Source organism: Tupaia chinensis, unplaced genomic scaffold (genome assembly GCF_000334495.1).
Source record: "Tupaia chinensis unplaced genomic scaffold, TupChi_1.0 Scaffold147869_1, whole genome shotgun sequence".
NCBI lineage: Eukaryota > Metazoa > Chordata > Mammalia > Scandentia > Tupaiidae > Tupaia > Tupaia belangeri.
The window spans coordinates 1,340,192-1,352,703 of NW_006207719.1; positions in this window are offsets into that span (position 1 = coordinate 1,340,192).

Below are 12,512 nucleotides of genomic sequence, written 5' to 3' on the forward strand. Positions count from 1 at the left end.
AAAAAAAAAAAAAAGGGATTAGAATTATAGAACTGGATTTCCTTTTTTATGTCTTCTATAAGCAAATAAAAAGAAATCATTTTTGTAATAGTCTATTCTGGATTGTTTGTTCAAATGAGAAAAAGAAAAATCAGCATTTACTCATTTATGAATTTTCTAAGATATATTTGTATTTTAAATTGCCTTTACATCATTCCAACTAGACAAATTTTCTCAACCACCCAGTTCCCATCTCTTTAGCCATTCTACCTGGTTTTATCGATTATTCATTTATTTATTTAATAAATACAGTAAATACATGTGTTATTCTAGGCGTTGGAGAAGCCCAGAGGAAATGAAGGAAAGACTCATGTGAAATATGATGAGATCATTAATATCATGGAGGTATATATTAAGTTTACAATAGTACCTAAATCTTTTTCATAGTATATAGAAAAACGTCACAGAGGAAGTAATACTTGAACTGACTCATAACATAGAATGTAAAATGGCTGACTAGGTACAAAAGAAAGCAAATTCAAGTTAGATTAAAACAGAAAGTGCAAAAGCACTGAAGACTAAAAAGACTTGACTTCAACTTCTAGGTAGAATAACATACAACCTATTGACCAATCTTTTTGGCACGAAGCACTAAGCAATCAAAATGGAAGCAAGATTGAAGACTGCCTACTTTGTCCGATGTTAATACTTGCAGGTTTACGATTAAGTACAGAGGTTCTTCAACTAAGGATTGAGAAGATTGTACAATAGGAAGGATTTTCAAGGATAGGGCACCTACATACCAATTAGTACAGAAAGATTTCCTTATTTTACCACTATATGACTTTATTGGTACAAATAGACTAAATTATTCTTCTAGAAAGAAAAGTTTTAGAATAAAGCAAGATCATAGAACCTCTGACACAGGAAAAAAATAAAATAAAATAAAATAATAAATATAAATAAATTTTAGTAGTATCAGTAGCAGCAATTAAACAAGGAAAAAACTTAACTCTTGACAGAACATAAACCCCGTAAAAGAAGAACTAAAGAGGGAAATGGAAGTTTCTTAGTACTGTAATATAAGAGAAAGATTAATCTAGTGCTTTTAGGCTCTGAATGTTTACTTCCTGATCCTGTCTCTGCTTCTTATTGGCCTCATATTCTGAAACTTTTTATGCAAATACTTTTCAATATGTGGAATAAGGATGATAGACTAGTCTTGATCTCATAAGGTTATTATGAAGATTAAATTCTGATAAAGGCTGGCCCCCTTGCCCGTTGGTTAAGGTAGTTGAAAACCACATGACTGACTGTGGTTCATATCCCCAGCCCTAAAAGCTTGAAAAGCATGCCAGATGTGAGTACATATGCCCCAAATCCCAACAGGATGGAAAGGTGGAAGAAATGTATTACAACATGAACATGCTGAAATTGGGGTGGAGGGTGCTTTCTCTCACTCTCTCCATTTTTCTCTCTCTCTCTCTCTCTGGTAAGCATATGTACTCTCTGGCAACTAAAAAATCATAATAAACTTTAAAAATAAAATAAAAAATTCTGGGGTCCAGAGGATGGCTAAGGTTAGGTGCTGGACTCCTATGTGGCCCACTGTGATTTGAGTCCTAGACCTGGCAACTTGAAACTCAAGCCAGGTGAACGTATGTGCCTGCCCAAAATCCCAAGAGGAGAATGGAGGAAAAGGGATTGCTTCATGGCTATCCCCCCCGGGTAATGATTTCTTGCTGTCTGTCTCTCTATCTCTCCAGTGAGCACATGCATCCTATAGACAAAAAAAAAAAAAAATTTCATTAAAAACTCGGAGCAAAGTTGGATATATAGTAATAGCTCAATAAGTAATAGCAAAGCTCTTCATCTGGCCCAACACCCAGCGAAAAACCAGAATGCATGTGCATTTGAGGTGAGGCTAGTCCTGCCCCTTTAACCAGAAAGCCTCTGCCCAAAACCTCTTCTTCTGGTCCAACACCCAGCAAAAAGGCAGGTAGAATGGTGTCTGTCTTTTCTGTCTTTGTCTCTCTTGCTTCCTTTCCCTTTCTCTCAAAAGTTTTCTCTCCTCTCCCTTTCTCTCTCTTTGTCTCTCTCCAGGTAGCTCATGTGCCCTCTGTCATATTTTTTTTTTTTTGAAGAAAAAGAAAATCTATCTTCCTCTTTCTTGCACACACTCACTTGCTCTTTCTTAAAAAACACATCTGTCAGGCATAAACCACATAAAATCTATAAAAAATATTATACAATTTTTATTTAATGGGAAAAAAATCACTAATAAAAACAAGGAAAAGGGAGAAGGTAATAGCATCAAATCTTCAATAGAACAGGCAATTAAAGTTTCTGTTACCTCATACACCATTAAATACAGAGTCAAAGTAATTTAAAAAAAAAGAAAAAGAAAGAAAAAGAAAAAAGATTTGAGCAGCAGAATGACAGGTAGAAAAGAAGGCAAATTAACTTATAAGATCCTGTCTCTCTATTAGCACAGATCGAATAGATTTTTACATAACAAAGTAATTTGCTAGTAGTATCAAGTATACATCTTCTTGCTTGTTGCATGTTCTAGTTTGTGGACCTACAACTACTGTGAAGTTGCAGTATTTGTAACTTTTTTTGAGAGATTTTTGCTATAGGGTGCATGCATTCACTGGAGAGATAAACAGACAAAGAAAGAAATTGAAAAATCACCCCCCAGTAGGATTGGCCACAACACAACTCCTTCTCTTTCATTCTCCTCTAGAGATTTTGAGCATGCCTACTCATGCACCCGGCATGTTTTAAGCCACCAAGTTCGGGACTTGAACTGTGGGAGTCCAGAGACATAATCATTACTCCATCTGCTGGTCCCACAAAATTTGTACATGACTTCAGGGAAGAAAAAAACTTGAAACATTAAGAAATTAATATTACTCAAGTATTTGTATATCATACATATAAATGTTGATGTAACATATATAAAATTGACAACGAAATGACTTTATTTATTATTCATTTTCAATTTGACCAGAAATAGAAAAACTCACCCAGGGTGGCTGTATAGCACAGTGTTAAAATACTGTACATCAGGATCCAGATCTCACATGGTCAACTGTGGTTCAGATCCCATCCTTGGTGGTTTGAAAAACATGGGCATGTGAATGTGTATGCCAAATCTTGATGGGATAAAGAAATGGAGGAAAAAGTATCATGGTGTGACTATGCCCTATTAATGGCTGTTTTCTCTGGTATAAAACAAAGAACAAAGTAATGTGCTACATTATTTCAATAATTGCATATCTGCTTTATTGTATGCAGATGATATTTCTGCATTTTTTTCTGCAGATAATACTATTTTGATAAGAATTACCTTGCGGGGGACCAGCAGGTGGCATGGTGGTTAAGGTATTGGATATTTCCACATGGCCAACCATGATTCAAATCCTAGACCTGGTGGATTTCTCACTTTCCTTTTCTCACTTTCCTTTTTTTCTCACTTTCTTTCTCTCTCTCTCTCTCTCTTTTCCTCTGTGTGTGTGGGGGGTGGGGGTGGGGGGAGGTCTGGTCACATTAAAATAAATGAATGAATAAATAACATTAAATGAAAAAATAATTCTTTTTTTTTTCTTTTTTCTCTTTTTTTGGAGAGGTTTTTTCTGTTTTTTTCTGTTTTTTTTTGTTTTTGTTTTTGTTTTTGTTTTTGCTATAGGGCGCATGCGCTTACCAGACAGACAGAGAGAGACAGAGAGACAGAAAGCGAGAAATCACCCTCTAGGGGGAATGGCCACACTGCAATCCCCTCTCCTCCATTCTCCTCTCGGGATCTTGGACATGCACGCACATGCGCCCAGCGTGAGTTTTAAGCCACCAGGTCCGGGACTCGAACCGTGGTTGGCTACGTGGAAGTCCAGCAACATAGTCATTACGCTAACTGCTGGTTCTGAAAAATAATTCTTAAAACAAAGAAAAGAATTACCTTGAGGGCCGGCAGGTGGTGTGGTGGTTAAAGGCGTTAGACTCCCTCATGGCTGACCACAGTTTGAGTCCCAGACCTGGCAGCTTTCTCTAGCTCTCTCTCATTTTTTCCTCATCTGGTCAGATTGAAAATGACTAATTAAATAAATAAAATTGAATAATTATTTTTAAAAAATTAACTTGAATTTGTAAATCATTTTGGGAAGTATTGTCATCTTTACAGTAAATTTCACCTGCATGAATAGGGGTGACTTTTCATTTGTGTCTTATTTAATTTCTTTTAGCAAGGTTTTATAGGACCTTTATGAGTATGTTGGGTATATGTGTGTGCCTGTGATCCAGATCAGCTGAAATTGGAAGTGGATCATGGCATGAAGACTTTGTTGGTGTTGCCTATCTGTCTGTTTTTCCCTCTCCCTGGAGAAATAAATAAACATTAAAAAAACAATTTTTTTAGAAATATCTCTTAAATGCTGAAAAGAACTCAACTCAAAATTCTATACCCAGCAAAAGTATCCTTTTAAAAAATGAAGAAGAAATAAAAACTTTCTCAGATGAATCAAAACTGAGGAAATTCATTGCCATTAGGATTGGTAATGAACTACTCTATAAGGCATATTTTTAAAAGTTCCTTTAGAGACACTATTATATAGGTCAAATACTTGGGCCTATGCAAAAATATGAAGTGTCAGAAATGTAATAAATAGTAAGATACTTTTAATTGCTCTTAAATAACTAAGTGTATAAAGTAAAAGGTCATTCTACTATTCCATTGGGACAGTTACGTCAGGTACTGGAGAACATGATAAGACCAGTGAATTATTTGAGCATGAGCATGTCACCGCATTTCATTTACTATGAAAAGGATTTTTTTGGTTGGAAGTAATATTCTTTGGAATATTATAATTATGTCATTATGTAAACCCATGGGGTTGTAGTGGTTTTGGAAGAAGCATGGCAGGCGGGGAAGTCAAATATGCTTTCAAAGTAATCGTCTATTCCAATGAGAACAAAGTTAACTCTGAATGCCTAATGTAACCAATTTGCTGTGGAGATTGGCTTGTCCTCACCAAAATGGTGCCAAATAAAGGGCTTATTGTTGAACTCTCCTGTTAGTAACTTGGACTCATTGAAGTTGTTGCAGCCAGTGGAAATTCATTCTATTAATTCTATGCATTATCTCCATACCTGTCAACATTACTGCTTTGTGCAAAAGCCCACTGGGCAAGAACAGAGATTTCTAGAGAAAGATGGTGTCTGACATTTACAGATCTTATTATCCTATCACCTTTTCTAGTTTATTATAAAGACTCCCTTTTTCTTAGGTAATTCTTTGCTGAGATTCACAAATATCTCTATACCCTGTGCCCTTTAGTAAAGGTCTAAGGACATGCCTCTGTTCCAGACCACCATGTCACCATCTCCCAATTCTGTTCTTTCTACATCCAGCCAAATGTCAGCAAATGTCCATGAATCAATATAGATCCACATTTCTGGCCAACTCTTTGCTCAAGATTCAATGGGCAACTAAATTCTGCCCATTAAAAGAATTTTTCTTCACCAGTGTTCTTCAGATCCACACCCAGAATGTTGCCACAGTACTTAAGACATCCCATTTCAGGTGGTGTCCACATATAATGCAGAACTAAGTTGAGTTCTCTTCCTTAGCCATAGGAACTCCCAAGGTACGTACGGCTCAAGAGAGAAGACAATATAGCAGGAGTTAGAGCCAGACTCACAGAGTTACATCTTATACTAGTTTCTGAACTAGATTAATGAGAGTGATTATGTGCACACTTAATGTATATTTTATTGTCATACAACACTCAGTTCATAATGGGCAACTTAGGTCACAGGGTAAATAGATTCTGCACTAAGACCAACAGTAGGACATAAGTTATTTCTCAAAAGGACAATAGTAATCTGCAGAAATTTAAAATTCTATGAGACTATGCCAGAAGTTCCATATAGTATCTATATCTACCAAAGCTGGTACAAACACATTCATAATCTGCTGGATTATATGGCCCAAGTGACAGAAAAGATTATGTAGCTGCTTGATCTGATGGCAAAATCTGATGTGGATTCCTCTGGGATCCACATCAAAACTGCAGCCTTTTGGGTTACCCAATAAAAGGATCAGGGTAGTATATGCAACTATTGTGTTGCCTCTAAAATCCCAAGAGGCCCATTAGGCATGTTTCTTTCTTTCTTACTGACAGGAGGGATCAGATGGATCAACTATGCTTTACCTCGGAAGGGATACCTTTCAAGTCTGTCTGTACATTTTATCGCTGGACCCTACAAAGTAATCAACTCAAGAAAGGTCATTACAAAGCAGTAATGACCTTTGTAATGATGAATGTACGCAGACAGAACGCTAATGACTATTACCTGCATAGAATGCAAGGTAAAATGTAAAGGTTCTTCTCTCTCCTTAGCCTGATTGAAATCTTCCCAATGTTTCCACTCTGGTTCTCTTACTACTTCCGAATCAATGCCCTAACATGATTTTAAGAGACCATATGACATTATGAATTAAATTTACATTGTAACTTAGCCTCCACAAGATTAGACTTTGTTCCTGTTCAGAAATCTTGACATCCTATTTCTAAAAGAGAAAAAGGTTTATTTTAGGGGAGCCTCAGAAACCCTTTGGTTCCTTACCTTGATCAAGAGCTAAGAACCGCTAGCTCTGAGTTCATTGATTTCCTTTGTCAAGTTCTGTAATATAACTAGAAGTAAACAAGTTATCCTATAAGTTTTTTATGTTTCCCCTAAAATGATCTATGGTGACAATGATTTTTCTTTTTTAAAACAAGTTTATTTATTTATTCCATGAGAAAGCATGATCCAACCCCAGCCTCAACAAGCCTGGATCATGGTCATACACACATGCCCAGTATATATAGGGAAGCCTTGGGACACAACAAACCCAGGACCTTCCCATGTGTGTCCAGCATTGAATAGTGTTGCATTACCGCTGCACCACTGACTCATCCACAATAGTTATTTCTATAGAAACTTGATTGGGACAATGGAATATTATTTTTAGCTAACTAATTAAATTTGACAAAAATTATTTATATTTATTGTATATGACATCTTGGTTTGAAATGGCTAAATCAAGCTAATTAATATATGGTTGGGGCCAGCTGGTGGTGTGGTGGGTAAAGCAGCTGAATCATACATGGCCAACTGTGTGGTTCGAGTCCTGGACCCCATGGCTTGAAAAACACACTGGGCACGTGTGTATGCATACCCAAAATCTGAGAACAATGGAGGAGAAGGAACTGTAGCATGGTCATCCACTCTTGGGGACCATTTCTCACTTTCTCTCTCTGTCTCTTTCTGGCGAGCACATGCACCCTACAACCAAAACTAAATAGATAGATAGATAGATAGATAGATAGATAGATAGATAGATAGGTATTTTAAGTATATACATGTACTTAACCATTTCTTGTGGAAAAACATTTAAAATGTATTCTCTTAGCAATTTTTGAGAACACAATTCATTGATACTAACTATAGTCACTATGTTGTGCAAGAATTCTTGAAGTATCTAACTGAAATTTTTTATCCTTTGACCAACATGTTTCCAGTCCCTTTTCCCCTTCTATTCTCAGCTCCTGGTAACCACCATTCTACTATTTGCTTCTATGAGTTTAACTTTTTTAGATTCCATATATAAGTGAGACTGCCCGGGACCAGCCTCGGCGGGGGTGGGTTTGCTCGAGGGAGGCGACGCTGGAGGGAAAAAAAGACAAAGGCCTCGTGCTTTTTCATGCACGTCCTAAGCCGAACACTCCTCTAAGATCGCTCTCTGAGGAGTGACAACTGCTAGAAATCACCGTGTCTTTTTATTGAAAATGGGATACATGCAAGTAAATGGGAGAGGGGCTACGTGTACTAATGATCAATTCATAATGTTTTAACAATAGAAACCATTCAGGGTTTGATTAAGGGCAAGTCTATTAATCATCGATACAGTTCAACAATTGTTTGATTGATGAAAGCAGGTTCCTGGTAACTTCAAGCAGTGCAGTTTCAGGAAACAGTTCCAGCAAGCAGAGTTAACTATCAGCCGATGTTCAGCAGCAGCCGTCTTATGATTACTAAAAGAAAATCTCAAGCATAGATATTAGTTCTTATAGATTTTTATAAAGAATGATACTTATATAATTCTATAGGGATTTAAAACTTAAAAAATCTTAATGTATTTACCTATCCTAAAGGGGTGGAGTTAGTGTTCACTTGATGAGGGCGGGGATACAGCCTTTTCAACTGGTGATGAAGTGACTAATAAGTTAATGAAAAACTTTAAAATGGGTTTATGGTGTTGTGAATACACTTGTGTAGCCTATGGCACCACTGTTATGTATTTTGTTAGAACATTAGTTACCATGGGACGAGAGCGTCCTGGGCCAGTTTCAGCCTAGTCCTATTGTACGTAAAAAGATTATTTATATTAAATGTGTCTTGAGGGGACTTCCAAAGATCAGGAAGAACTTTAGCACACCCTTTACTGTGCCCAATAAAGCATTGTAATTAACAGTAAGTGGTCAGGGTAAAGGGGAGCGGTCAGGAGACTTTTCGGGAAATCCTACCACACACTCAAAATGTATGAGGGAGCTATGTAATTCTTTTATAGTAGTATATCGGGGAGTCAGAGGGGGGTCATTTCCCAGCAAGGCTATCACAGTCCCGGAGCAAATAGCAGGTGGCCTTGCCAACATGCTAAGTGACCCAAGCTTGTTCCATGGTCGGGGGGCGTACAGTCGCGGCCTTGCCAACTCACTGAACCGACCGAAAGCGATGCTCAAAGGTCAAGGGGCTCAGATGAGTCCTGGAGCCCCACCGGGTTGGACTACTCCATGAGACCATGTGATATTTTTTTCTTTCTATGCCTGGCTTATTTCACTTAACCAATGTTCTCTAAATTTATCTAAGTTTTTGAAAATGAAAGAATTTCCAAGTATTTTTTTCTAATAATTTTATAGTTTTAGGTCTTAACATTTAAGTCTTTGGGACCAGCAGTTAGCATAATGGTTATGTTGCTGGACTCCCATGTAGTCGACCACGGTTCGCGTCCCGGATTCGGTGGCTTAAAACTCACGCCGGGCGCGTGTGCGTGCATGCCCAAGATCCCGAGAGGAGAATGGAGGAGAAGGGATTGCGGCGTGACCATCCCCCCTGGTGGGTGATTTCTCGCTTTCTGTCTCTCAGTCTCTCTCTGTCTGTCTGGTGAGCGCATGTGCCCTATAGCGAAAACCTCTCAAAAAAAAACCCAATATTTAAGTCTTTGATTAAATTCAAGTTGATTTTTATTTTTTAAGAACTTATTTAATTTTATTTATCATTATTATTATTATTATGTAATTTCCTATAGGGCACATGCACTCACCAGAGAGAAAAAGAGAGAGATAGCGAAAGAGAGAGAGAGGAAAGAGAGAGAGAGACAGAAAGGGAGAAAGCAAGTCACGAAATCTCGGACTCAGAACACAGTCAATCATGTGAGAGTCCAGCACCTTAACAACCATGTCACTTGCTGGCCCTCAAGTTGATTTTTTTAAAAAGAATTATTTTATTTAACTTTATTATTATTATTATTGTTATTGAGTTTGATCAGAGAGAGAGAAAGAGGGAAAATGAGAAAGAAAGCAAGCCACCAGGTCTGGGACTTGAACTGTGGTTGGCCATGTGGAATTCTAGTGCTTTTAACCACCATGCCACCTACCAGCCCCTTCCTCAAGCTGATTTTTAAATATGGTATAAGATAAGGACCAAATTTATTTCTTCTGCACATAGATATCCTGTTCTTCATGAATTATAATTTAAGTAACTATTGGGTTGTCAGAAAAGTCATGACATGGTTTTGTATAGGAAAATATGCCATGACTTTTCCAATGACCCAATATTTTGTCACTTCATTCCATAGACTATCATTTTATTACTGACAACACTGTCTTTAATACTTTACATTTAGGCAGATTTCAAACAAGTTGTAAACTCCCATAATCATGTTTATGCTCCCATGGACTCATTTCCTGTACCATAGCAATATTAGGTAGGAGTTAGTAAGAGAAGTGAAGACACTGACTAGTCTTACAGGATAAGAGATTTTTTTAATAAGATTTAAACCTTCCTATACTTATTATAAGAGCTGAAGAAGTAACAACCCAAGAGGAGTAGTTAGAGGAACAGAGAAGTCACCAACTAATTTCATCTGAAAAATCAAATATATATAATTGCTTAATTAGGACTGCAAAGGTAATGTTATTGCCTCTGTATAATTATGACTTGTGGGTCCACAACCAACTGTCTGTTGGTGAACCACAGGTCATCATTGGTCAACAGATTTGGCACAAAGGAAGAAAAGCTGGAAGTGAAGTCAAGGTGAGTGAGGACAATTTGGAACTTTTAAACCAACTCTTGGCCTAACTAGGATGACCTTTAGAGAGTAACGACCAAGTACTTCACTTCTACTTTCCAAACATTATGTAGGATCCTCTTTTGGCCCACACTACTAGCCAGACCAAAATAGGGAGAGAAATTATGAAAAACGAATTCCAGATTAAACAAATTGGACAAGTCCAACCACTATAAGTGCCTCAATTTCCTTTTGGGGTACCACTCCTTATTCTTAGCTTTGGTGATTCATACTGGCCTGATCTTACCACCCTGACCTTAATCCTTAACCTATGTACCATGCCCAACTAACCATAGTCACATTGATTGGTTCAGCAATGGTCATATGATCCGTCTCAGCTCTGAAATTTATTCCTGAATCTATTAGAGAACCAGTTTTCTCTCCACTGGCATTGCTAAACTGACAGAAAGTATAATTAATGTTGCTCTGTCCATCTTTACTTGCCTGGGAATAACACCAACAGCAAGAAAAGATGAAAATGGAGAATAATAGACATCTAACATCATTATTAAAGCAACTTGATTCAAATGAAGTCTTAACCATCCCTGGATTGTTCAATACATAAGAAGAGTACCTGAGATATAGTAGATTGTCATGTGAATACTTGAATGAATGAGCCAACAAAATTTCATTTTTTTTATTCAATCAAGTTTTAGTTAAATACCTGTTACTTATACACAAAAGCTAAATATACTGGGGCTGGCAGGTGCTGTGGTGTGTTGGTTGAAGTGCTGGACTCCCACATGGCTGACTGTGGTTCAAATCCTGGACATGGTAGCTTGCTTTCTCACTTTTCCTTTCTCTCTCCCTCTGTCTCTCTCTGATCACATTAAAAGAAAATAATAATAAATAAGATTAGATAACTAATTCTAAAAAAAAAAATGGTAAACATACTATGTCATTCATACTCCCTCTGAAAATACTGGTTTACAGGGACCATGTTTACATCCAGTCCTCCATTCACACATATGAATAGCTATTAGACTAGAGGTGAGAATTTAATCCAGTTGAGTGACCAGTGATTCTGTGCCAGGTAAGATCTAGCACAAAAAGATGAGCTAAGCCAAGCTAAGTATGTTTGTTGCTCTGTTTGTTTTGTTTTCTTTTCTTTTCTTTTCTTTTAATAAATATGTAGGTCCAGCAGGTAGTGCAGTAGTTAAGGTGCTGGACTTTCACATAGCTGACCATGGTTCAAGTCCTGGACCTAGCAGCTTGAAATTCACATCAGGTGTGTGTGTGTGTATGTCCCCACAGTCCTGAAAGGAGAATAAGAGATTGCAGCATGGCCATTCGCCCTGGGGAACGATTTATCTCTTTCTGACTCCCTGGCAATCACGCATACCCTAGAGCAAAAATCTCTCAAAAAGAAGAAGTAAATAAATATAAAGTTATTCAACAATGAATGGTAAAGTTGGAAGGATGCCATAAAGTTACAAGGGATCATAAGCGAGTTATGAAAGAGCAGTATGACATAGGTAAAAGATGTAAAAAGTAAAACGAAAAACATATACCAGTTAAAAGTGGGACTTGAGGGCCTGCCCTATAGTACAGAGGTTAAGTCCTGCACGAAGTGAGCCAGATCCCACATGGCTGACTGCAGTTTGCGTCCCAACCCTGGTGACTTGAAAAATACACCAGGCATTTGTGTATATGTGTCCAGAATCCTGAAAGGATAGAGAAATGGAAGAAAAAGTATTGTGACATATACCTATGCCACATTGGGGATGCTGTCTCTCTCTCTCTCTCTCTCTCTCTCTCTTTCTCTCTCTGGTGAACTAACATGCCTTCTAGCAAAAAAAAAAAAAAGTGGAGGACTAGAATACAGTGATTGCACATAGATAAACAGAGACACAATGAAAGAGCTACACCCTGGTCCATTAACAAACAAATGAATACCAGGTTCTTAGGCAACATCAGTCAGTTCTTGTTGGATTTCTAGCTGTTTCCAGCCATGTGTATCCTCAAAAGAAACCACTTTTTCTTTTTCTTTTTTTTTTTGGAGAGGTTTTCGCTATAGGGCGCGTGCGCTCGCCAGACAGACAGAGAGAGACAGAGAGACAGAAAGCGGGAAATCACCCCCCAGGGGGGATGGTCACGCCGTAATCCCTTCTCCTCCATTCTCCTCTCAGGATCTTGGGCACGC